The 27,880-nt window shown below is 39.0% G+C and overlaps 2 long non-coding RNA genes across 3 annotated transcripts in view; both read right to left on the bottom strand.

Annotated features, from left to right (window-relative positions):
• LOC106502467 overlaps positions 1-27,880 on the bottom strand; it is a 54,592-nt gene that overhangs the window by 25,843 nt on the left and 869 nt on the right. The window lies entirely within an intron of this gene.
• LOC108636723 lies at positions 260-27,876 on the bottom strand. 2 transcript variants are annotated; one of them, XR_001918529.1, is made up of 6 exons: positions 27,804-27,876; positions 11,172-11,233; positions 9,816-10,231; positions 7,543-8,462; positions 821-872; positions 260-290 (listed from the first exon to the last, which is right to left on the bottom strand). It is a non-coding gene; the product is annotated as an uncharacterized LOC108636723 (long non-coding RNA). The 2 variants fall into 2 exon arrangements; XR_001918528.1 differs by lacking the exon at positions 27,804-27,876 and having other exon boundaries at positions 11,172-12,048.

The raw sequence follows: 27,880 nt of genomic DNA on the forward strand, positions 1-27,880 counted from the left end.
TTTGATCAATAAAGTAATTGATAGAACAAAGAGACAGAGAAGGCAATGGCACCCCACTCCAGTACTCTTGCCTGGAAAATCTCATGGACGAAGAAGCCTGGTAGGCTGCAGTCCATGGGGTCGCTAAGAGTCGGGCACGACTGAGCAACTTCACTTTCACTTTTCACTTTCATGCCTTGGAGAAGGAAATGGCAACCCACTCGTGTTCTTGACTGGAGAATCCCAGGGACGGCAGAGCCTGGTGGGCTGCCATCTATGGGGCCGAACAGAGTCGGACACGACTGAAGCGACTTAGCAGAACAAAGAGAAAATCAGCAGAGATATAAATGACTTTTATAATACAATCAGCCAACTTAGTCTAATTGACATTTATAGAATACGATCTAAAAAAACTTCAGGATACACATTTCTTTTCAAGTGCACAAAGAAAATGCACCAAGAAAACCTGTTTGCTGGGCCTCAGAGCAAGTTCCAAAAAAAAAGAAAATGACTGAAATTTCAAAAATATGATTTCTGACTATATAGTGAAATTAGAATACAATATATGTGCAAATCCCCAAATATCTAGACATTAAATAACATTTTTAAATAGCCCATAGGTAAAAGAAGAAATTACAAGAAAATATTTTGAACTTAATATACAATATACCAAAATTTGTGCAGTACACAAAAGCAGTGCTTACAGGGAAATTGATAGCAGATCATGTTTGACTAGGGATCATAAAGAATAAATACCCGAATGTCTGAATTGAATTAAAAAATTTTTAAAGCAGCAAGGTATTGAAAGATACAAGAGTTCGAAAGAAATTAAGATACATACATTTTTTTCACAGTATATTTCTCTTCAAGTATACAAGAGTCCCACGATTCTTCTAAAGGAAAAAAAAAGATCTATGAGATCCCAGTGAAGCTAAAAATATCTTCAAATAATGTCTGTAAAATAGAATTGGTGAGATAGACTTTAAAAATTTAGTCAGCATGACTAATATTCCCATGTCATTTTCTAGTTACACTCTCATAAAGACAGATTCAGTCAACAAGTTATTGTTGAGCATTTACTACATTCTAGGACTATACTAGGAATATGGGAAGGAGGTAAAAAGGAAAAAAGTCCCAAGCACTCACGGATTTTCTTTGGGAGCGGGGCAGACAGATGATAAACAACAATTAACAGGTAAAAATACAGAGTATTTCGCCACACAGAGTAAGTGAAAACCAGAGCAGGGAAAGTGGTGGTGTTGGGGGGAGCTGTAATTTTAAAGAGTGAACAGGAAAGGTTATATTGAGAAGGTGATATTTGAGGAACGATCCAAAGAAAGTAAGGGAACAAACCATGCTGGTGCAAGTGCTATGAGTGTGTCTGGTGTTGGAGGGAAGAAGAGGTCCATGTGGCTGGTGCAGGAGGAGCCCAGAGAGGGAAGCTGGAGGTTGAGTTAGAGGCGAAAGACAGGATGAACCAAATAAGGCTTGAAAGCCTTGCCAGGGACATTAGCTTTTACCCTCAGTGAGATGTGAAGCCTCTGGAGGGTTTTGGGCAAAGCAGTATCAAGATCTTGGATTTTTCTGGCTATTGAGATAAGTAGAGTTTGAAGGGGAGCAGGGGCTGAAAGACCACTTAGGCTACTACAAGAACCCAGGAAGAGTGCAGAGAGCTGCTTCCAACACAGTGGCAGCAATTTATGCAAAGAGAAGTGATCTAGCAGAGAGGGCGGGAACGATGATGCAGAAGAGAAGGGAAGATTGCTGATTTACTGTCTTTGAGTAGCAGGGAAGGGATAGGATCTCTAGTGCACAAGCTGAAGAGATACAGAGCTTGGAACATTTCATTCATAGTAACAGGAAGAAAGGAAGAGAATATGCACAGAAACTGGCAGGTGATGGTGGTTGGATCTGTGGATATTCTTCTCTGATTACTCCTATTTCTCAGGGAGACAAGACACAAGGGCTGAAAAGGAAGAGGGGAAGGAGGCAGTGGTGATTTCAGGAGGAGAAAATACGCAACAGCGAATTAGGAGAGTAAGAGAATGAATAGATTGGATTTGTCCTGGTTGGTCTTCTCCACTCAAGATACATTTGAAACAGTTCTCTAAACATTTTGCTCCTGAATCTATGTACATGAAGAAAACATAATTTGGAAGCCAAATAATTACCAATGTCTATCTATATTATCCATATTCTATTCTGGAGAGAGAATGAAAATCTGCCTGCTAGTAAGGGTAGAGATGCCTCAGAAATATATAGCTCAATGTGAATGAAATGCTGGCAGATTTGTAGCTTTCTTTTATTTTTGCAGATTAAGGTTCTCTGTTTTGAATTCCTTCTTTATTACAAGAATACTTTCAAAAGAGAATCAGCACATCATAAATTTAAATGCAGTTATTATGTGTACTTCCCATTTACTCTAAAATTATAGCTGAAGTAAAAACTTAAAGGAAGAAATTAAATGCCATAGAGGGAAAAACACTTATTTAAGAGGCTAGAATGTTCCAATTTTTTCCAAAAGATCATTAAGTTTTCTAATGACCAACTGACACGGAAAGCTTAGGAAAGATAAGAGTTTTTTTTCATAGCCTGCAGATACCAGCTAACAAAATCATCTGAAATAAATAAGGGTGTAAGTTGTGTCATAAACATGCTGAAATTATAAAGCTGTAAATCCTCTGATGAAGTGACAAGGAGACTAATTATCATTTTGTATTTTGTCTATTGATGCAACTCAGGAAAGACGCAAAGCAAGTCTGGTGTTTTACAAGACATGAGTAGTATGTTGGTTCTCCTAAAACATCTGCTTCCTCTAAAACTCTGTATTTGAGAAAAAAAGAATTCATACCTAAATTGCAACATTATTGGACTACACTTACATGTATATGTATTTCCAGAATCTAAACCTGTAAATGTTTCATCATCCCAAATCCCCCAAATTTACAATCTTTACCTGTCCATACTTCAAAATAGGAACCTCCTGCACCTCAAAAATGCTGATCCAAAGGACAGCTGTCTTTACAATGGCTGCATTTTAAACGATGCAGTAATGGGTTTTCCTCTGTATGTGGGGGGATGGCAGATGATCATTTAAGAAAATTAGGTCCCTCTGGGACTTCCCTGGTGGCTCAGATGGTAAAGAAATGCAGGAGAGCTAGGTCAATCCCTGGGTTGGGAAGGTCTCCTGGAGAAGGGAATGGCAACCCACTCCAGTATTCTTGCCTGGAGAATTTCATGGACAGAGGAGCCTGGCGAGCTACAGCCCATGGGGTTGCAGAGAGTCAGACACAACTGATAGTATAAGGCCACTTACAATAATTACTGCTCAAGTTTGGGAGTAAGATTAAAAAAAAAATTGGGAATTTAAAAGCCAACAAGACTCAAAACACTCTATTTTTTTTGGTATGAATGAGGCCAAATTAACCAAATTACCTTGCTGGTTCCTAAGCAAACACTTCTAAAAATCTTGTTCCAATTACCCTTAAAGATAAAGACAGGGGCAAGTAGTTACAATTCTTAAATTGAACTATTTATTCTGCTTAGTTCAGTTTTGGTTTTGAATAGCTTCAGGCAGTTTTTCACTCTTGGGCAAGGCCCATTCAGCCATTCTCAGGTAGGTTTGACTTTTTCCAGATGGGCAACTTAAAAAATATTGGTTGAAAATGAGTAATACAGATGTTCAGATTAGATTCAGCCCATGATCACGAGGGCCTTTGAGTCTGTGCATGTCATGAGGGAAGCTTGCCCTCTGAAGCTGCTTCTCTACAGGTTACTAATGCATACCAAAGCCACCCAATTTAAAGAAACAGTACATTATTAATGGTTGAAATATTAAAGGGGGGAACCAGATTTTAACTTAAAAAAAATTAAGGTCTAGTAAAGGGCTAGTCATATTTTCAGCCCATGCTACCACTTGAAGTAATGAGAATTTTCGTAACTCCCTGAAATGCTTTATTGTTTATCCTAAATTTATCTTTTCATTCCCTCACAGAAAGGAAATGTAACAAAGAACAAATTTCAGTCATAATGCCCTGATATAAGATATTCCTGATAAATAAGTTTTAAAAAATAACTGCTGAACTGAGATTCTTGTTTTATTCATAGCTTTTAATCATCTCAGCAGTTCCTGTCCCTCATTTGCACACATAATTGGAAGGTTGGCTGTGCTATACCCCAAATCTCATTCTGCTACTATCAACTGTGTTCAAACTTCCAAAGTTTCTCAGGTTTAAATTTCCTTGCTTTCTGATGAATAGTGTATCTATTTTGTGTAAAAGAAAAGGGAGAACATGCCTTATATGGATTATTTAAATACACAGCTAATCCTAAAGCCTTATTTGCATCACTGACAGCAAACAGAAGCTGTAAAAGCTGGGGCAACTTGGGGCCAGACCAAATAAGCCCTCTTTGTGTAGAGTTTGTTAGATCTTCCTTAGGAAAATGGAGTCTGTGCTGGCCTCTACCTCTGTGTCTGAGAAACACTCTATCCACATGTCTCTTGAGTGCTGGTATAGCCCATTACCATCATTCTTAGCTTCTCAAGAGTAGGTGTTCACCTTGCTTGCCCATCATGTAATACTCACAGATACTAAGTACTGAATACATTTTTGTCAAATTGATAAGTAATTCCATAAGATAAGGGGTCTGAAATTGACCTCAAGGTTTCTTTCCTGATCTAAAATTCTACAATTTCTATTTGTCTCAGGCTCTACCTAAAGATTTTAAGAAATCCTAAGGATGTTAACTTAATGAATAATATATGAAAGTTGCCAATTTGATCATTAATGAGGTTTTAATCCTTTTCCTGAATTATGGTAGTGATTTAAGACCCAGAGCGAAGGAACAATCTTGTTAATAGTTATTCTAGATCAGTGCTGTCCAATAAAAATATAATACGAGCCAAAAAATACAAACCACAAATGTAATTTAAAATATTCTGGTAGCCACATTAAAACAGTAAGAAGAAACAGGTGAAATTAATTTTAATATATTACTTAACATCATATGTCCGAAAGTATCATTTCAACATGTAATTGATATAATTAAGATGTTTTAAGTTTTCGGTGTGTGTGTTAGGTCTTCAAAATCTGAGGTGTAATTTACACCTGTACACCTCAGTTTGGACTCACCACATTTCAAATGCTTGTGTGGCTGGTTAGTGGCTGTTTTTTTTGACAATACAGTGTTATAGCCTGATATTCAAGTGCTCTAAGGACCAGGAGCTTGTGAGAAATGCAAATCCTTGGAATCAGAATCTGAACTTAACAGGTACTCCAGGTAATTTGTATGGATATCAAATTTGAGGAGGAAGTATCCAAATTCTTTTTCCAGTGAAACTATGCTTTAGATATTTTTATAACCTTCACATTTCTTTTTTTTTTTTTTTGGCTGCATCATGTGGCATGAGAGATCTTAGCTCCCCAAACATGGATCAAACCCATGCCCCCTGCTCTGGACCACCAGGGAAATCCTCACATTTCTAATTCTATAAATTTTTTCATGTGTCATGCTTCCTGGGTGTCCCTCTCCCCATTTTTAAAGTAACATTTTTTTCCAGTTATAAAAGCATAACCTGTATATATAGAAAAATTAGAAACTACAAATAAGAAAAAAAAATCATTTGTCATTCCATCAGAGATAACTACTATTGACATTGTGGGTGTTTATCCTTCCAGTCTCTAAAATGTTGTTTATTGCTTAATTATGTAATACATAAATAAATTCTTATAAATAATTCAAACAACATATAAAATGAAGTCCCCTCAACTAATATCCCAAATGCAGTCCCCCTCCTTGATTCATTCACCAGGTGAAAGACATTTGGGTTGTTTCTAGCTATGGGCAATTATCCATAAAGTTGCTATAAACATTGATTTTTGAGTATTGGGGTATGTGGGAGTGAGACTGCTTTCAGAAAACTTTTCAACTGGCTACACTGTACTTCAAAATTTGAATATATATGAATATATATTCACTCATTCATTCAACCAACAAATATTGAACACTTTCTCTGTATTAGGCAATGAGAATATAGTGAACGCAGTAGTGGTCAGTGTTGGTCCCAATCCTCACAGAATGTTTTTAATCAAACCTCATTTAAGTTATTTCCAATTCCCCTATCATAAACAATGAGTTTTAAGATTTCAATTCAGTTATTACTGATCATCTGCTACCTACCCAAAATTTTCCTTGGAGTTTTCAAGGAAAAAAAATGACCAACTGGGTAATCATCTTGGTTGAGAGAGTCACCTAACTCTAACCACAGCACTGGTTAGAGGCTGGAGGAAGGAGGGAAGGCAGACGCTAGCCTTAGGCAGCTGTTGCTAGTTAACTCTAGGTTAATGTGGAGGATCTGGATAATCCTTCATCTTCCTAGGCCGTGGTTTTCAAACCTTGGTGCACACCAAGATCAGAATCTTGTTAAAGCACAGATTCCTGGACCCCACTTTGATTTAGTATGTCTGGGATCGGCTTATTAATTTGCATTTTTAACAAGTTCCCAGGTGAGTTTGGTAACACTGCTGTTCCCAGGAACATACTTTGAGAACTGTCCTAAGCTATTTCCGGGAGTTTCTGAGCCTGATATCCTAAATTTGGACTCTCCATCAGTGGTTAGGAATTCAGAGATCTAGAAGTAGGAAAAAATGTTCTTTGATGTGGACCATTTTCAGTCATTGAATTTGTTACAACATTGCTTTTGCTGTTTTTGTTTTGGCTTTTAGGCAGTGAGGCAGGAGGGAGTTCAGCTCCTCTACCAGGGACTGAACCCGCCCTTCCTGCACTGGAAGGTGAAATCTTAACCAGTGGACTGCCAGCTAAGTCCCTAGAAGTAGGTATCTTTGAAGTTACTGGAGACGTTGTTGATTAATGCAGAAGAAACTGTGAGTCTAGAGGCTCCTCTGTGGCATCACCTGACAACTCTAGTTCCTTGGATTTGATTCCTTTTCCTGTTTACCATCTTCATGCAGACTTTGCTGTCATGCTGGTTGGCAGGGGAACCTGTCCTTTGGCACTCTCAGCACCACCAGTACACCCAGTTGAAGGGTTCTTCTGGAGCCCTGTCTTAATATCAGGCTCCAGAATTTCCTCATCTGGGTTACAGATGACTGCGTTTCTAGCTGCAGAAACCTACTGAAAGCTACAAGGCGTTTACCTGAGACTTCAGGTCGTGTCCAACTCTTTGCTCAGTCATGTCCAACTCTTCGCAACCGTACAGACTCTGGCCCTCCAGGCTCCTCTGTCCACGGAATTCTCTAGGCAAGAATACTGGAGTGGGTAGCCATTCCCTTCTCTTGGGGATCTTTCCAACCCAGGGATTGAACCTGGGTCTCCTGCGTTGCAGGCAGATTTTTTACCATCTGTGCCGCCAGGGAGTGGGCAAGTTCAAATAAGGAATTTGTGCGTTCAGTCCCCTCAGAGCAGTTTGAATCCAGTTTCACCACTCACAGGCTCCATCTCTAACTAGTTTTTGGAAAATTTCCTCATCTGTAAAACGAGAACTCCTTCATCCTTCAGTTACTGTGAGAACTAACACAGTAACATATGGAAAGTATTCAATACCTTGTTAGCTCAGTACAGGACACACTGTAGAACCCTCTTCATCTACTGGAAACATGGGTTGGAGTGAAGTTGTGGTACATCATGCTGTGGGACCTTCATCAGACTCATCACAAAGTACATGTGGATCTCTGTGTATATAAGGATACTGGCATTACTCCCTCTGGGAAAATGAGGCTCAGTAGTGCTGGGGGCCTGCCCTCTAGTCACTCACCAGCATGCACATTCTCTAGAGGGGATGTAAGATAGGGGCCTACAGAGCTGCCAGGATGAGAGCCTGGAAGAGTAGGAATGTAAGGTCAGTTTGCAACAGTGAAAGGACAAGTTGGCAAGACAAAAGCATTGGATCTCATCTTCCTGCTTTCATTTGTCATTCCCAGACACTCTAAAAGGTTAATATTACTTGTATGTTCACGATAAACATTATTCCAACAATCTGACTTTAGCTTATCTACAGTATAGTACTCATGTGTATACTCCAGTTTTACGTTTTAGTAGACAGGAATCTTTTCCTGTTGTCTTAGGCATATCTCAGCCGGTAAAAATAATTTCCCACTATGCCAGAAACTTAAAGAAGAAAATAACCAGAAGCCTTCCTTTAAAAAAGCCTGTAAAATGAAAACTTTAGATACAACAGAGTATTTGTGAAACTTTCTTTTTTAATAAAAAGTCCTTTAAAAAAAAAAAAGCACAAAAACAAACTCCACTTAGCAACGGAAACCGTAAATAATTTCAGAATGGAATGTACAGCGTGCACTCCCATCCCCCACCTCATACTCCTAGGGTCCTCTGAGTTCCTGCTCCTTTTGTTGAAGACCCATCATGGATATGAATCTTCATTAAGGAGGACCCGACTCTCTCCTTCTCTACATCCATACTTAGAGGAAGGGAAGATGAGGGGATGGTGTTCCCCAGGACTTCGACTGTAAAAGAAGTATTTTCTCACTGAAACGATGTTAAAAGTGATGTGTGGGCTTAACTATGAATTAGATAAATTACTGAGAGCTAGGCTGAAAAGCTAATAGCCATTTTAAGATTGTTTCTATGAGAAACACATCTGTAGGTCCCAAAATTGGCTAACAACCAACAAACATTTGAAATACAATCTGTTATAGATGGGAAAATGATTGAACAATTAAAAAAATTTGATTTATACAAATTCTTTCAAGCATGCGTAAGTCACAAACATTTCCTAAATCCCTGAACATGCTGCATTAACAAACATAGTCCCTGTACTGACATCTCACTTAAAGCTCAGACATAACTTGCGTTAGTTTTGCATATGTCTGACATTTTTCACAATAAAAATAAAATTTGTTTGAAAAACTTTCAAATAAAAATTACTGCATTCATTAAAAAAACCCTTTCAAACATAAATTTCAAAAATCCCCAAGGGATCAACCTAGGGCAAAATTGGGAGGTGATATAAGAACCCCTAAAAAGTAGTAGAAACTTCAGAATTTCCTCCATAATATAGACAGCAAAGCAGCTATCAAAATATTGAAAACATTTGAAATAATGGACCTATTTTAAAACCTCCAAAATGTCTTATCACTGTTTTTCATAATTAAGAAAGTCTTTTAAATGCTTAAGTAAAAAAGAAAAAAATTCATTGAAATTGATACAAAAAAAAGGAAAATGAAATTCATCTTTCAGTATATATACCTCTTTAAGATGTAGCTTGATAAAAGTCTACTAGACTTCCTAAAATGTAATTTTATTAAATTCAGAGTTAAAACATATACTCTTTAGATATCCACAGCCAACTAATAAATTTCTGATAACATCTTTCATATCTTTTACAAAGTATTTTAAAAACCTACAATAGCATGATGTAAAAAGAGAGCAGTAATTATAGTAGACAAAATTAAATGAAATAGGATATGCCTTCTATGTACCTATGAGTTATACAGAATAATCATTACCACAGATGTCCTCAGAGAACAAAGGAGAACGAGAAAGTATAAAGGTGGAGGAAGGCATGGAAGATATTTTCTGTTATCTTCTACTGTGTGGTCTTTCACTGCACTATTCTTTAAACAAAAAAAGGTCTCTGCAAGGGCAAGCCCCGCTTCAAATGTCCCCTTACCCTCCTGACTGGAGAATAATGTGTTTGTGTAGTATATGATTACACCAGACAAGGCTGTGAACACGTGTGATTTATTCAATGATCCTATTCTGCTTCCTTTTAAAGATAAAGAATGCATTTAAGTCGATTGTGTATGAGACTATGGTAATTCCTTAGAAGGCGCCATTCAAACAGAGAATAATATTACCTTATTTTAAAACACCAAGAGCATAGCCATTTCTCTGGTCTTCATTTTCTTTCCAGGCAACATCAATTAATACTTTCATTTATTTTAAAAGAGAAACATAAAACACACAAGTAATTACTTTCAAACAGTTTTAATTTTTCTTTGTAGAAGCAAAACAGTCCCATAAGACATTTACTTTTCAAAAATCCTTATATACAAATAACTGTGTAAGATGGAAGAAACAACTAAAAACAGCATAAACCACCAACACAACAGCTCCTAACAGTAGGCCAGGTCAGGGTGCAGACCTCATGAAAACAAGCTGCTGACCTTCCAAGAACTACAATCCCCAGGGAGCAATCTTGTCCTCTTTAACTTGCTGGGTGGCAGAGCTCAGGGGAATTACTCAAACTATGAAAATCCCCAAGCATGGTCACCTAGGGGGAAATGAGGAGAGAGATATGACTTGAGCAGGATAATTATTTTCTTGTAGTAACAGTAAAGAAGAGTAAAACTTAAGTGGTAAAGGCTACGTGAGCTCCAGCTTCAACAGGTAGCTAACTGTGTATTCTCCAGACACGGCATTTGTTAGTGAAGGCAGAACACACAATGTATACTTGATACTTGTCTTTCAAATAACAGTCTCTATTCACATTTATTGATTATAGATACATGTAAATGGTATGTAAAATAAGAAAAAAGATAGCAAACACCAAGGCATACTGTTCTATGTGCAGTTTATTTCACTTAATCCTCACAGTAAATCCTCACAGTAACCCTATGAGGTGAGAACCATTATTATTCATGTTTTACCACACACAAAAAATCTAAGTCATAGGGAATTTAATTGTTTGACCAAGATCACACACCTGGAATGTAAAGCTAGGTATCTTGTCTCCAGAGCTCCTGCTTTTAATTTAGCTCCAGTTCTGCCTCATGTAATTGGATTTTTAACCCCATTATCACAGAGCTATTCTTCCAATGCTGTAAATTCTGTTTCTGCACTGTGAACTTCCACTTCTCTGAACCATTCTCATCTTCTGCCTCCCAATTCACCTTCTGGTTTCACCTGCTTCTATGAACAACCTGGACCCCTAGTCATTTCAGCTGTGCCCCAAACCCCTCCCAGGCCTCTCCTGCACAGGCACACCAAGGTGGCTGCCTGCACCAATGATCTCTGTTGATACCACTGCTTCTAAGCAGCAAAGAATTACTGCTGACCTGAGAAAAAGTCTTGCTGTTGGTCAGTAAGTGGGCCTCACTACTGCTCAGCAGTCCTTTCACTGACACTGCACAGTGTCCATAGCAGCTGTTCCAAACTTCTTCCAGGATTAAATCCCCCAATGCACCCATCTAGCCCTTTGCAGATTATCTTACCATGGCTTTACTGAAAATTCATCCAAAGTAGGGTTGTCAAAATGTAGGTTGTCAGGAGTTATCTGAATTTCAAATAAATAAGGAAACATAGTTTAGGGTAAATGAGTCCAAAATACTGCATTACATAAATATTTAAGTGGTATTTACACCAATAAAAATAGCAGACCGAGAGCCTATCAAATATTGTATGCCATGCCGTGAGTCCTCAGTCATGTCCGGATCTTTGCAGCCCCATGGACTGTAGTCTGCCAGGCTCCTCTGTCCGTGGGATTTCCCAGGCAAGAATACGGGAGTATTCTGCCATTTCCTTCTCCAGCCAAATATTGTATAGAACATACTTAATACTAAAAACTTGTTCATTGTTTACCTGAAGTTTAAATTTTACTGGGCATCTTGAATTTAATTTGCTAAATCTAATTCAATCAAATTCCTCTCTTTCCACTCCCAGAAGTATTCTTTCTTTTTTCCAAGGGTTAATTCTCTGACCTATGGTATTGATCTTTCTCCTTACTTCACCTTCTTCTTCATCCTGCATATTCCTTCATTTCTACTTTCAAGCATACTCCTGTCATTCCTACGGTGGTATTCATGGTCCCAATCCTTCCCCACCTGTGTGAACCCATGCCTTTACCATGCCACTCTGCAACTTCTCTAGAGAGGTGGAGTCTATTTCCCAACCCTGGAATCTGGGCCTGGTCACATAACCTGGCCAACGCAATGAGGCAGAAGGGCCAGCATGTCAGTTTGGAATCTAGACCTCAAGAAGCCTTGTGTATTTCTACTTGCCCTGTTAAGACTCATCTTCCAGATAAGAAAAAAACAAAAACTGAAGAAAAAGACCACTAATTCAAAAAGATACATGTACCCCAAAGTGCACAGCAGCATTATTTACAATTGCCAAGACATGGAAGCAACCTAAGTGTCCATCAGCAGATGACTGGATAAAGAAGGTGTGGTACATATGCATGATGGAATACTACTCAGTCATAAAAAAGAATGACATTTTGCCATTTGCAGCAACAGGGATGGATTTTATGTTAAATGAAATAAGTCAGAGAAAGATACTGTGTATCACTTATATGTGGAATCTAAAGAACACAACAAACTGTGAATATAGTACAAAAGCAGACTTACAGAGAACCAGTGGTTAACAGTGGGGGGAGGGGCAATATAGGGGTCGGGAATTAAGAGATACAAACTATGATATATAAAATAAGCTACAAGGATACACTGTACAACACAGGGCATACAGCTAATATTTTATAATAATTACAAATGAGTATAGCCTTTAAAAATGTGAATCACTATATTGTTCACCTATAATTTACATAATATTGCACACCAACTGTACTATAATTTTAAAAATACTGCAATGACAATAAAGCCGAAAACAAAACTCCTCTTCCATCTCTGTGAGAAAGACACGCTTAGGCAAGTCAGAGTCCCAGGAGGATGACAGATATGTGAAATAGAGCCCAGCCTAGAGGAAACCCCCCAGTAGGCTTTCAGAAGTATGAGCAAGCCCAGCAGAGATTAGCCAACCCTCAGACACTTGAACTGTAACAATTACTGTCTTAAACCACTGTGTTTTAGAATGTTTGTTATTCAGCAATAACTAACTTGAGACATTGTCAGTAATGCCTAACGCGGCTCCCGAGCCGTGTTAGGCATTACTGACAAGACATCTATCCCAACTTTCTTTCTTGCACTCCTAATCTACTGCAAAAAGTATCCTGTATTTTTTTTTAACCTTTGTTCTCTTACCACTTATTTTTGTTATCTGTACCACTTCTCTCTCAATTGAAACCAAAACCTCGTAATGGTCTGTCCAATCACTTTGGCTCTGTCCTCATCCACTTTGGCCTCTGTATAGCATCTGACACCTCCGTTAAAATCCCCTGCTCTTGGACTGCACTACTATCAACTTCTTTGACTGTTTCATCTACTTCAGGGGGTTTATCTTCTCTTACAGTCTTCTGGGCATTTATTCATTCCCCCCCAAAGTAACTGTCATTGATTTGACTCACACCTTTATCTCCACCCTCAAACTCTCTTCTAAACGGTAGTTTAATTGGTTCTCAAACCAATGCATTACAATCACCCAGAGGGCTTACTGATATTCAGACGGCCAGGGCCCTGTTCCTCAAGTTTCATATTCAGTTAGTCTGGGGTGGGGCCTGAGAATTTACATTTCTAACAAGCTCTTAGGTAATGCTGATACATCACTTTGAAAACCCCTCTTCTAGTTTCATATTTCTAACTAACAGTCTCCACCTGGTTATCCACAGGTGCCTCAAAGGTCACATACAGTGTCAATTAGAGGTTTTTTTAATTGTAAGCCCTAGGAACCAATTTGGCTAACTACAGCAAAACAAGAATTTATTAGGGAGTTCACAGAATCAACATGAAGGCTGGTAAACCATGTTCCAAATGAGACAGGAACAAGGAAAGAGACGACTTGACAGCAGAAGCACTACCTCTAAGTCAGAAGAAGTAAACAGTGTTTCTCGTGTCCTTAAGTCTCTCTGTTCAAGATTCACTCCAAATGAGAGTCCTTTACCCAACCCGGAGTTGTACCAGGGCAGCAACAGAAAGGATGATGGTGGAAGTAGCCGCAAAGGACTACTCTTTTTTTCTTACTGTCTTAGTTTAGACCCTCCTAATCAAGCAGGTGGATTACTACAACAACCTCTTAACTGGTTTTCTTGCCCCTAATCTAACCTCCAGTTCATTCTCCTCATTTTCACATCATCTTCAGTTATCTCTTTAAGACATGTCATTTTCTTCTTTGCCTTGTCTGGTGTAGTGTTCCTGTCTTATCTTAAGTAATAAATTACTTCTCTTTATGTGCAAGTGGTTGGGATACTTTTACATCAGCAGACTCATAAAATGGAAAAGTAGTTTTAGAAGGTAGGGAATACGTTCTATTGTAAAATGAGGATCTAATTCCCCAGTAACTAGCAAGGACCTAATTCCCTAGCAAGGATCAGAAGTGGTCCCAAAGGTCTGCATTGAGACCCCTCTAGGAGCCTTTAAGAGATCAATATTTCATGAGACTAAAGACAAGGACCCAGCCCTCAATTGTATTACCAGCACTGGACTCAAAACAGGCACTTAATGAAATCCTCTCCAGGCCCTCCTTACTTTAGGTTAGTATATGTGTTAGCCTCCTGACTGACTTCCTGGTCTGCAGTCTCTGCCTGCCTATCTCCTTGCTACCAAATCCTTCCTGTATAGCAATGCTAAATCAAACCGATCATCATTTCCTGCTCAAAACTATCAGACTCCCCAAAACATGCTTGCCAACTATAAACCTCTCAGTATTCAAACCCTTCCATAATCTGGTTTCAACCAACTTTTCTAGGCTTTCTTCCACTTGTTACACTGTCAACCATGTCTAGACAAACAAGGTTTTTTCAATAAAACCTTTTCTGCTCTTATTGGTTTGGTTCCACTTTTTGAAATGTGTTTGTCTCATGGTGTATACTCTACCTTACCCTACCTTCAAAGTCTAGGTAAAATTTGTCAGTGTGTGTGTGCATGCCAAGTTGCTTCAGTTGTGTCTGATTCTTTGTGACCCCATGGACTATAGCCCGCCAGGCTCCTCTGTCCATGGGATTCTCTAGGCAAGAATACTGGAGTGGCTTGACATGCCCTTCTCCAAGGGATCTTTCCAACCCAGGGATCAAACTTGGGTCTCTTATGCCTCCTGTATTTGCAGGCAAGTTCTTTACCACTCACTAGCACCACCTAGGAAGTCAGTGTTCCTAACCTTTTTTAATCCATGACTCACATTTCAGGTTCTTTTGGACATGCCCTCTTGTACCACATACCTGTTAACTCCTGAGTTAAGGATCTTTCTATTTGGAACTTTTTTAAACTAATGTCTTGTTTGTATAAACACTTCATGAGTTAAACACACACTATCTTAAACTTCATTATAAGCTTGTATTATTTGTTTTACCGGATTTTGAGAGCATTAAGAAGCTTTCTATTACTACTTAATTTTCTATATTTCCCAGAAACTACTCCTGTGCCTTACACATAGTAGTGGTGATCATAATCTGTTGCACAAATGGATGTTTATAATATGGGGCTAGTGTTTGGGACTGATCCCTTACAGAAAGCAGCCAGTGGCTGCATCAGAAATTCCTGAACTGCTGGAATCAAGGGATATAAGTCTTGGTGGTCGGAACTAGAAGCTGAGTCTAAAACCAAAGATGATCAGGTTGTAGTGAGATGCCAGGAGGCCAAACACAAGCATCAATTAAAAAGATCCAAAGGCCAAACCTGAGACAATGTGTAGAGCAAATGGTATGGAGTAAGGCAAAGGAAAGTAGAAATAATAATAGGTTAATAATAAGTGGATGGGGATCCGGGATAGTAGACTTCTTTAGGGGCTTATGCATAGCACTTACGAAATCAAAATGAGTGGTTTGTTGGTAGAATGGAGTTGCCTAAGAATCATAAGTTGGGCCGGCAGCCATTTATCATTTCTAGCAAAGAAACACATACATGGAAATAAATTTATAATTGCAAACATAGTGAAATATAAATCAATTTGCTTTGAGAGATTTAATTTGAGCTCCATTTTCTTGCTTCTGCCTTGTTTCCTTAATTTCATAGTTTTGCACAAGATTACATACAAGTTCTAATGTACTTTTTTTCCCTTTATATTATGGATAGAGAAAAACATTTTAAGAGATACAATATCATAGTACTCAATATCAAATACAAAAATTCAGAAAAAAATTTTTGCTATATTTTTTAGATTTTTTATTCTACCAATTAGTAAAGCTACAATAAGAAAATGGTACCTAGTAAGTGACAGATAGGGAAGCCTGGTGTGCTACTGTCCATTGGATCACAAAGAGTCAGACACGACTTAGCCACTGAAAAACATGACCCTAATACCCAGTGATTTTCCTACGTGGACTGTTCACAGCCTGGAAAATTCCAAGAATATTTCACAAAGGTTTTTAAAAAAAATTTTAACATAAAACAAAAAAATCCTAATTATCAGAAATGCCTATTTTATTATTGAGAGCTCTAAAGAGTTTAATGCCTCACAGCTACCTTTCCTTATCAAGCATTTGTTTCGTTTGCCTGTCAGTCTGTGCGGTCGAGTTGAGCAGCTCTCTGCCACACGCAGTGTTTTCTTACACTAATTAGCAGCAAGCATTGTGGCAAAAACTAATGTCCACATGAAACACAGAGCAAAATTCACTTTAAATTTTATTGTAAACATGCAGTAGTCCTTGGCATGAATTGTAAAATAAATTTTGTTTTGAATTAAATGCTGAAAAAGTATACTTTTAAAACCTATATTATTCTTTCTGATATTACTGAGACAAGGATAAACTCCAATATTAATTTCTTTAAAAGTCAGTATTTGGCAAACAACATAAAAGAATAGGAAGATGACTTACCAAGGAGCTAGGTGACCTGGCACCCACATACTCTTTGGGGTTTTAGGCAAGTTACTTATTCTAAATCTCTATTTCCTCATCATAAAATCTAAAGACCTGAATTAGCTTAACGGTTCTTTAGAGGAAGAGGCATTAGAACTTGGTATTTCTGACTTGGTAGATGTGAGATGGGAGAGTCTGGGTAAGTGTGACTTTACAATACTTCATGGGTGATCCTGATACATATTACTGGGTTAAGAATCAAAGGACTAAACCATTTCATGGGTCTTTGAAATTTTAAAACTCTACTTGTTATGTTCAGTCAATGGAATTTTAATAGCTCCCAGCTTTCATCATTATTCTCTTCTTAATGAATACTATTTTAGGCAAATCCAAGTAGTCTCTAGTTGTTATAACTCCGGGCCAGAGGCCTAAGGCTCAGCTCACTTGAGTCATTTCATTCTTGCCTTTCCCAGCTTCCCCTTTCCATCATTCCTTAATGAAGTGTATTTCAGGTAATAAAGAAGCTATAATTAATATTGTTGTTATGTAGTTGTTCAGTTGTGTCCAACTCTTTGTGACCCCATGGACTGCAGCATGCCAGGCTTCTCTGTCCTTCACTATCTCTCTGAGTCTGCTCAAACATGTCCATTGAGTCAGTGATACCATCCAAACATCTTATCCTCTGTTGCCCCCTTCTCTTCCTGCCCTCCATCTTTCCCAACACCAAGGTTTTTTCCTGAGCTGGCTCTTCACATCAGGTGGCCAAAGTATTGGAGCTTCAGCATCAGTCCTCCCAATAAATAATTTATCCTAAGTTATGAATAATAGCTTACAGTTACTGGGTGCTTACCAGTTTTAAGGTATTAACTCATTTAAAACACATAATTCAATCTTCTGCCAATGCAAGAGACACAGGTTCAATTCCTGGATCAGGAAGATTGCCCCGCAGAAAGGCAGAGCAACCCACTCCAGTATTCTTGCCTGGAAAATCCCATGGACAAAGGGGCTTGGTGGGCTCCATCTACGGGGTTGCAAAAGAATCAGATACAACTTAGTAACTAAAACAACAATTCAATCCTCACAACCACTCTGTGAGGTAGGAACTTAGTATTATCATCTGTATATCACGGATGGGAGAACTGAGGTACAGAAAGTAATCTGCCCAAAATCACAGAGCAGGGACCTAGGGAAGCTGGGTTGTAGAGTGAATTCTTAACCATGCCGCCACTCAGTAAACAAGTATATGTACAAACATACACACTGCTGTTGCCCATCCATGCAGTACTGCTTTGCCTGCTAGTTCAGGCGGGAAAGGGAGTGTGTTCTCAGAAATTTGTGGGATCAGAAATGATGGAAAGGGGAAGCTGGGAAAGGCAAGAATGGAATGAATCAAGTGAGCTGAGCCTTAGGCCTCTGGCTCCAAGTTACAACTGGAGACTACTTGGATTTGCTTCTAAAAGGGTAAGTATCGTAGTAGTGATTTCCCTTCCATTATCATTTCATTCCATAATGTTTGAGACTGTTCTTTTTGACTATTCAAATATTAATTTTAAAAACATTAAACATTTACCTTATTGGATAGACAAGACCCCAAACTATTGATATAAAGTAAAACAGGAAAGTAAGCACAAAAGCTAAATTAGAGAATCAGAGAGAGGTTAATGTAATTGAAATGATTCAGCCTAATAGTACTTTTGGGTATACAAAGAATTTATAACATTGCATCTTGGTTTATGAAGCAGGAGGTTCAGATGGGTAGAGACTAATACATTATAAAGAAAACCTTCTCTTCCCAACAGTATGGATAGAGAATGATCTAGCCAGGATTGGAGGTCCTGAATTTAGTGTTACTGACAAAGTGACAATTTAGCATTATCAACAAAGGTGAATTTATTGCACTGAAAAAAGTCTGTCTAGTCAAAGCTATGGTTTTTTCAGTAGTCATGTATGGATGTGAGAGTTGAACACATAAAGAAGGCTGAGCATCGAAGAACTGATGCTTTTAAATTGTGGTGCTGGAGAAGACTCTCGAGAGTCCCTTGGACTGCAAGGAGAACAAACCAGTCAATCCTAAAAGAAATCAGTCCTGAATATTCATTGGAAGGACTGATGCTGAAGCTGAAACAAACTCCAATACTTTGGAAACCTGATGTGAAGAACTGACTCACTGGAAAAGACCCTGATGCTGGGAAAGATTTAAGGCAGGAGGAGAAGGGGACGACAGAGGATGAGATGGTTGGATGGCATCACCGACTCAATGGACATGAGTTTGAACAAGCTCTGGGAGTTGATGACGGACAGGGAAGCCTGGTGAGCTGCAGTCCGTGGGATCACAAACAGCTGGACATGACTGAGTGACTGAACTGCTCATAACTGCCTGAATATAACTGCCAGTATGCACAGCAGTTATTTTTCTCTATCTGGGTGCACTCAGCAACCTGGGAGCAGACAGTTAAACTGGTGTTTTCCCAGGTGATACCAGGGCAACACAGCAAAGGAGACATAGTTCCAGGCAAGAGTGATAACTTAAAACAGAATGCAGCAGGAGACAAAAGATGTGAAGGCAGGAGAAGGCTGATAGGGAGAAAGAAGTGAAGTCTCTGGAATGGGGTTCCCAACTCAGAGAAACCTGAGAAGGTAGAGGCTGCAGCAGAGCTGGGAAGAGCACTGGAAATGAGACGTCAGGGAACTGAGAATTGCTGTGCTGGGAGTAACTGAGACAGCGAGTTAGGATGAAAGTTCTGGCCAGATGTGGAGTCTGTATTTCTGAAGTCAGAGGAGCTGGATGTATGATGAGATTCTCAATGTGGCAACAGAAGCGAGAGGCTGAAGATCACATCAAGGAACTCTGAGGCTGGTGCTAGGAAGCTGTCTCTTTGGGTGATGAATTTACTCAGGATGAGGGCAGGAACACTGGTAAAGAGGCAGATGTAGCCAAGTGTCATGGTCATTAATAAATTTTGAAAGACCCTTGATATCCTTAGTACAGGGGACTGGATATTCTAGAAAGGTATCTTTCTCCTTTATTTATATGCGTTTACATTCTAAGAACAGCTCATAGTAATGCAGAAGCAGCGGCTCAAGAAAAATGAGTAATGTTTCCCCTCATTCTTAAGACTAATCTTTGCTGTACTTTTTAAACTTGGCAAGAACCTCTGCTTCACATTTAAAAAATATTTGGCTGTGCCGAGTGTTAGCTGCAGCATGTGTGGTCTTCGATCTTAGCTGTGGTATGTGGGATCTGGTTCCCCAACCAGGAATCGAACCCAGGGCCCTGCACTGGGAGAGTGGAGTTCTCAATGGATTATCTGGGAAGTCCCATATTTTCATCCTAAGGCTAGGTCTGCTAAAGTCGAATGGAAAATGAAATTACTTGCTAGTTTAGGCAAAAAAAAAAAAACCAACAAAACCCACCTCTCAGTTCCCTGCTGTCATAAATTTGTGGAAGTAAATGTTTTAAAAACAAATTACAACACAACTGCCCTAGTTCTGGTTTGAAAACATCTGGTGAGACCACTGGGTACAGTTTCCCACTATTCTTTAAATTTTTTTTTTTATTTTAAAGATATAAAAACACACATACAAAGGTCTGTTACAATCTTGAAGGAACAGGTTGGCATGTTATTTACTGACAGGCTGACCTTTACACAAACAACCCCTGCCTTCAACAAGCTGAAATTACTGTTACTGATGCCTTCAGAATAGTGTCTGCTTCAGAGAGCAGCACGTTTTGTCCAAGTCATACAGAAGTGGCTATACTGGAAACCATTTTGTCAGCAAATGGTGCAATGCAGAGAGCAGGGGAAAACTATTTCTGCAGTACCAACCATATGTGTGATACTGTGCAAGTAAGAAAAGGAAATGTCAAAATGTCGAGAAACTTACAATTTATTGGTCAATTACATAATACTTTAGCACAGAGCTAGGTCTCACATTTTTTGAATCACCCTCAGCATCTAACATAGGACTTTATAGATATCAACAAGCTAACAAAAAGTTAAAACAATACAAAATGCTTAGAAGGAATAAAATACATGCTTAATATAGGTGACCAAGAGAAAACAGCTAAATTTGTGTCATTACTACCTATGAAAAATCTTGCTTCTAAATTTAAGCATGTACTGACACAGGAAGGTCCCTATTGTTACCCTTACTTTTACCCAGATAACTCCTCTTCCTCCTTAAATATTAACTTAAGAGTCATATTCCTCAAGAAAGTCTTTATTCTTCTCTCTAGACTAAGTTGGACAGCTTTGCCATGTGAGAATGGCACCCTGTTCTTTGGAAGTATTTGGTCATCTCAAATGATCTGTTTAATAGCTGTCTTTCCCACTAGACCAGGGATCAGTGAACAGCTCATGGATCAAACCCAGCCCTGCTGCCTGTTTTTTAAATAAAGTTTTATTGGAATTCACTCTTTCATATATGTGTGATTCATGATTGTTTTTGTGTTTCTATGGCAAAGTTGAATAGTTTGTGAGAGAGACTGTATGGCCTGAAAAACCTAAAATTTATCTGTCCCTTTATAGGAAAAATTTGCTAAACCCTGCACTAGAATATAAGAATGAAAGCTGAAGTCATGCCTGTCATTTTCACTTCTATATTCCTAGCTCTTAGCATAATAACTGGCACCTTAGTATTTTGGACTAATTTCAACCTCAAGCTTTAACCCATTTTATCAGCGATACGTATGAGATCACATTAATTGGCCTGTGTTTATTACAGCATTATAATCACTGCTTATCCAGATAATGATTGTAGTATTCTAGTTGGAGGGGGGGACAAAAATTAAATTATACACAAGTGAATGGGTTATTGCAACAAGATAAGTGCTATGGAAAAAAAAACAGTACAATTAGAGTGTGTAACAGAGAAACAATCAAATACAGTTGGGGAAGCCCTCCGTAAGTGAACTTTGACCTGAAATTTTTTTTTTTTTTTTTTAAATTTGGCTGCTCTGGGTCTTAGTTGTAGCATGTGGGATCTAGCTCCCTGACCAAGGATCAAACCTGGGCCCCCTGGACTGGGAGCTCAGAGTCTTAGCCACTGGACCACCAAGGAAGTCCCTGACCTGAAATTTAAAGAGTAACTAGGGAAAAGAGGTGGAGAGCGGAAGAACAAACCAGGCAGAAAGAAAATCACATACAGTTCTCTTCTTTGGAGAGGAAGAACATGGCATGTATGGAGAACTGATGCTCTTGTGAAATAATAAACAGTAAAGTAAATTCCTGCAAAGTGAAGAGTAGGATCCAAAATGGAGCTAATCACTGTGATATTTATAACAAAATTTGAAACATTGTTACTGGCCAACAGTAGGAAAATGGAAGCTATTGTACATCCATGACACAGTGTATTCTGCATCCATCAGAATAATGTATACAAAGAATTCTCATTTGCATGGGAAATGTTTCTGCTTCAATGTAAAGTGAAAAAAAGAACCCAAGAGATTATTTCCATTATGTAAAGTATTTATTGAAACATTTTCTAGGGAAAAAATGGACTAAAATGTTAATCATAACTGCCTTTGGGTGGGATTCAATGTCCTATATTTTATGGTTTTTCATATTTTCTTTCCTATGCATTTCACATCTTTAAGATTAGAGAAACATATTTTACCGAAATAAGGAAACACAAGTATTGTTCTGTGACCTAAACATCTGACAGTAAATAGGCTCTCCTGGCTCCTGGAAAGGGGATGCAAATTGAGGATCAAAACCCAGGAGAGTTTACTGTCAGTAACAATTATTAGTGGAAGTTCTCCTGCAGTGTGATTTAAGCTGTGCAGTGGGGACTTTGGGGCAAGGGAAAACTACCGAGATATGTCTACAGACACTTGCTTGTAAGATTTTGTTATTTTGATTATTTAAACTGAGAACTTAAACTAACCTTATTCATTATATGGGTTTGGTTTCTTCCGGCCTAGGCATAATCCACTGGAAATGCCCCAATATTAGTTCTGGATATGTAATTTAGATGAGGGTCCTGGAGAGCGCAAGCATCATTTCTAATATTACTCTATTCTGAAAGTTTTTTGTTTCCTAAACATCTTCTTTAATTTATAGGCTATTGGTCTCTCCCTTAAAACTACTACTGCTAATTTATGGAAGTAGAAGAGTTGAAAGTTGTTTTCTGAAAGTTTTGTTTCTCCCTGTGACTGAGCAGATTAACTGGTTAAAAAGATAAGAACAGAGAGAAATTCAGCTCTCACCATGATTAATTTTACTGTCCTTCAGTTTTTTTTTTTAAAGAAGAGACATAAAACTCCATTCTTTTAGTAAAAAAATATTTTATTAATCATTCAGGCAATACATATTTATGTGCCTATCTTATACCCAGATGACTGCTGTGAATAAATTGGGGGAAACCTACATGAACTCTTTTTGAGAGCGAGCAGTCCAATGGCAACTGCCTCCAGAGTTTGCCATATTTACTTAGGTCTTCTAAATCCCTTCCAGGAGGAAATGAGTTTCTTTTCCATCATGGTTTCAAAGAGGCCAGACACTGTATGAAGGACTGAGTAAAAATTTCCCTTAGAAAAGATCAACTACCATTTATACGCAAGCGACACATAAAATTCACTGGTCCCCTTTACATTTTCATTCCCAAATGTTTGCTTCATCACCAAGGTCGTTCATATTATTTTTCTGATAATGGAAAAAAAAGATCACCATAATTCTGCTCTCCCAGGTAAGAGAATTTTGAAATCTTTTTTTAACTCAACTCTGTATTTTGCTCTGCTTGAGAATCCAAAGCAAAAATTGCACATGACCTTTCCTAGATCTGTAATGATCATGGTTCCTAGCTGCAGACATCAGAGTCCACTCCAGGAGTTCAGTAGAGAGAAGTAACTCCTCTTTGGGGGCATTTAGAAATATATGGGGGCATTTTTATCACAGTGGAATGTAGTGCCCAGGGGTCAGGGATGTTAAATATCCTGCACAATAAAGAATTGTTTCATCCAAAATATCAGGAGAACCCCCCTTGAGAAACACTGAGCTCAGGGTCAACTTCATGGGCATGCCAACTGTGCAGTCATACAGGGTCCACTGCTTGGTTTAATGCTCTGCAGTTACCATGCTGAAAATCTTAATACTTTTATGTTTGAATGTCTGTTTTATAAAAGAAGTCAGTGGTACAATGGATCATACAGGCAAGTAGAGGAGGCAACCTGTTTGTCTTTTTCCTTATACCCAGTTTGCATATATCAGTATAATGCCTCACAAGGATTATGATGAACCTAAGTAGTGCAGGAACTCAGAGAGTTACAAAGTGGCTACAAGGCAAGCATGTTACATCAGCGACTGATTTAGTGGAGGCACTGACAGTTCTAAGAGGCAATGCATTCCATTTCAACCAGAAGTTGTGTCAGGTACAGAAAAAAGACAGTGGCATCCTAAGATACACATGTGACCAAATAACTCTGTCATATCCTTTCTTGTGTGTTACTTTTCTGTATGACTATTTTCACTGAAAATGATGACACAGAAGGAAGGGGAAAGGTAGGGCAACCCATAGTTCCTTTCAGTTCAGTCCTTCCTTACTCAGGTTGATAGGCTGTGCTCCTATCAAGAAGGGAAAGAAAAACAGCTGAGTTGGTTGTATGCAGTATTTACACTGCTCTGAAAAGCACAAAATACATCCTTGTGGGATGTACAAACTACAAAATATGAACTGTGTAATTTTGGTGATTTCGTGTATGAGTTAAATGCTCTTGTATTTGCATCTATAAATGGCACTGCACAATTAAAGATACATTATAAAATTCATCCTAATAATCTAAAATTCTAATTTTTCTACACTCAGAATGACATTAAAACACAAATTAAAAAAACAGCACGACAAGTTGAGGGAGAGATGACAGAAGAAAGAAAAAGCCTTATATTTTCAGTACATGTAATGGCAACTTTTTTCCTGCTTTGTGAACAGGGGCCCTACATTTTTCATTTTGCTCTGGGCTCAACAAACTGTGTAGCTGACTGTGACTGAGCTAGTTTAAGCAGAAAGGGATTAAAGGATAGTACTTAGCTCATAGATCTCTGAGAGGACCAGACAATCAGGCTTGGATAATACATCGCTAGAAACAACATCCAGAAAAAAACCACACCAGGAAGAACATTCATCCCACATCACATTGCTATTCTAGCAGAAACCCACCGTAGCACCTCTTGCCACAGCACCTAAGACTCCCAAAACGGATGCCAGAATTCCTCCCCAGCTACTCAGAAGAATCAGACACCTCTGCCATGGTGTTTGCCAGAAAATCCCATTGCCCTGAGTGCAGTTGAGGCATTGTGTTGCTCATTTTCAGGTCTATGTCTTGAATGGGCACATTTGATTGCTGGAAACTAGGTCGCATGGAGTGAAAGGCTGAAGCTAGCTGGTAATCCTCAGCTTCTTCTCCAACTAACTCCCTATTCAGTGAAACCACTTTGATAGCCTGGGAGTATTCACACAATGAAAATTGGTCAGTACTAGAAATCAGGGTCTTTCCCCTCCTCCAGCCATCCTTAATGACTTACCAGCACACCACTCATCCATGCCAGTACTCCAGTTGCAAGGCAGTGTTGAAACAGTATTTTATAATTTTCTAACTTCTGAAGTACAGAAAAGCAAGCTAGAAGGGGGTTGGATAAGTGTTGAGTAAGCCATCTTATAATATCTGCCAAAAAATGGTATCCATTGCTTTCTGTTCTAGATTATAAACTGCTAAGAGCCAGATGCTAACAGACATTGAACAGCATTGGTATAGAAGGCTGAGCAGGCTTTTACTAAAGGCATGACATGATGAGCATAGGTCAGTGAACTAGAAGAGATGATCACATGTTCACTGATATGACGATAATACATTTCTGTGATGCTAGACTGTAAAACCTCTAAGAGCAGGAAACATGTCTGCTTCCTTTGTCACTATATCTCAAATCATTTGGCAAACAGTCACTTAACAGTAACAACTAAAAAAGATGCTTTAAGGTTATTGAGTATAGAGTTCAATTTCAGCATTTCTCATACTGTATGTAGGTAAGAGTTCCAAATGATTTTACTGTTTTCAGATGAGTTAAATGTCTGGATGTCAAAGATTATTATGATACTTTTATATATATTATCTCATATAATATCCCATAAAAGTTAAAACAGGAATTACTCTCCATTTAGATGAGGAAAGAAACCCCCCAAAACAGTTATCTTTCCAAACTCATTTACCTAGTAAATGATGGTTTTTCATTCTCTAACTCAAGAGTCCAGAGCTCTTTCTTACCTCTGAAGAATATATTTATAAAACACATTTGACAGTGATTAATTAGGGGAGTACTGTCAGGTTTTCAATCTGAGCATTAATTTAATTACATGTAACCGGACACAATATCCTAATTTCATGCTGCAAATGTTTTTCTTCAAGAGTGAACATTCCTTCCTTGGAGTTCTAGAAGGATCGGAATGGTGGTTGCAACTGCCTTTTCTTAAGTAAATGATGTTGATTTAAGAGGTAGGAGGAAAGAAAACATTTTCTAGAAATAGCTAATCTGTGAATTTGATGGTTGCTAATTGTTTAGTCACTAAATTGTGTTCAACTCTTGTGACCCATGGACTGTAGCCCACCAGGCTCTTCTGTCAATGGGATTTCCCAGGCAGGAACACTTTTACCTTTTTCTAGTTAGGAATACTATAAATATTATGGGTTTACTAGATTGTAATATAATACAGACATTCATGATTTTATATTATCGAAGAACCACAACAGCGGTGGGTGGAGTTGCTAACAAGACAGATTTCCAGGTCGCATCCCTCAAAAATGTGATTTAGTAAGGGCCAAGCTATTAAATCTTTTTTCAAAATATTAAATTTTAAAGAACACTCTAGTGGCATAGAATACTGTGAGAATCACTGGTACTGTGCATCTGATATTCAGCTTGTACAAGATATTTTTCCAGAAAATGCATTTTGTATGGTAGTCCTTTTTAAAAATCACTTCCATTGCCATCTAAAACTTAAACCAACTTAAGAGATTTTGCCTCTTAAAATACTAGGTAATTTTCTGGATATTAGTAGAAATCTCGCAAGATATGTTTATAATCATGCTCTCAGGTTGAAAACGCAAGCTAATTTGATGTGGTAATCAGTCTCGAATTCCCTGGAGCACAGATTCTTATTAGCATTTTATGTCATGGAATTTATAGACAGCTTACCAGTGCTCTCCCTTTGAGCTTTCTGGTTTTCCTACTTTGAGAACCACAGTATCTCCAAATGAGGATCTCTCACAACACTTCAAATATATAGCAACCTATTAACCATTAAAATACACCTGGAAATACATGTGTGAAAGAACGATCTCTAATTTGGATAGATTGAAAATGACTGTCAAAAGTCCTAATTCAGTAGCATATTTCAAACTCGAAACCACGGTTTCTGCCGTCTACTGCTTAAATAATTTTACTGGGAGGAAACTTACAAATTTTAAAGTGAAAACTCTCGTTTCACAGGTGAGCAAACTGAGGCCCCGGAAAAAAACAATTTGTCCAAGGTCACGCCCAGTGTTAGTGACCAAGTCAGACAAAAACCTAATGGTTCCAATATTATGGGCAACTCAGCTGCATCGCTTACTACCCTTTTTTTTAACCCCTTGCTTTCACAACTGCACCCCTCCTTTTTGGATGAAGTTGTTTTGTCTAACGGGCCTTCCCTTTTGCTTTCTGGCCTTAGGCTAGTAAACCCTCACACAAACCATTAATGAGTAACACTGGGAGTCCACATCTGATGCGGTGACTTTCATGGGCCTTTTTCTTTGGCCGAAAATTTCGCTGAAGGGCTCTTAATCCTACATTCCGCCGAAGAAGGCAGGGGAGGAGGGAGGTCACTGGGAACTGACAAGTCCTTACATGTCCAGGCGCGCGCCCGGGACGCAGCCTGCGGGCCCCGGGAGGAAACCAAGGAAGGATATACTACGGCGAGAGGGAAGCAAAGGGGCGGGAGAAAAACACTGCGGTGGGAAATCCCTGTGCACTGGATCTGCCAACCCCTGGCAAAGATGAGCAGAGCCGAGCGTGAATAAATCTCATTAAGCGGCCGGGTGCAGACACTGCAGAACGGCGGCGGAGGCGGGGGCCCGGCGTCTCGCACGTTCGGGAGGGAACGGCGGGGCGGCCCTTTTATAGGCCGAAGCCCGCGCTCGCGCGCCCCCGCCCCTCGCGCCGCCCCTGGGCCACGCGCGAGGCCGCAGCGTTACCTGAGAAGGGCCGGCTGCGTCCGCCACCTCCGCCTCCCGCGAGGCCGAGGCGGCACGAGATCTGCGCCTCGCCTTCC

The sequence above is a fragment of the Capra hircus genome, chromosome 9, assembly GCF_001704415.2.
Source record: "Capra hircus breed San Clemente chromosome 9, ASM170441v1, whole genome shotgun sequence".
Taxonomy (NCBI): Eukaryota; Metazoa; Chordata; class Mammalia; order Artiodactyla; family Bovidae; genus Capra; species Capra hircus.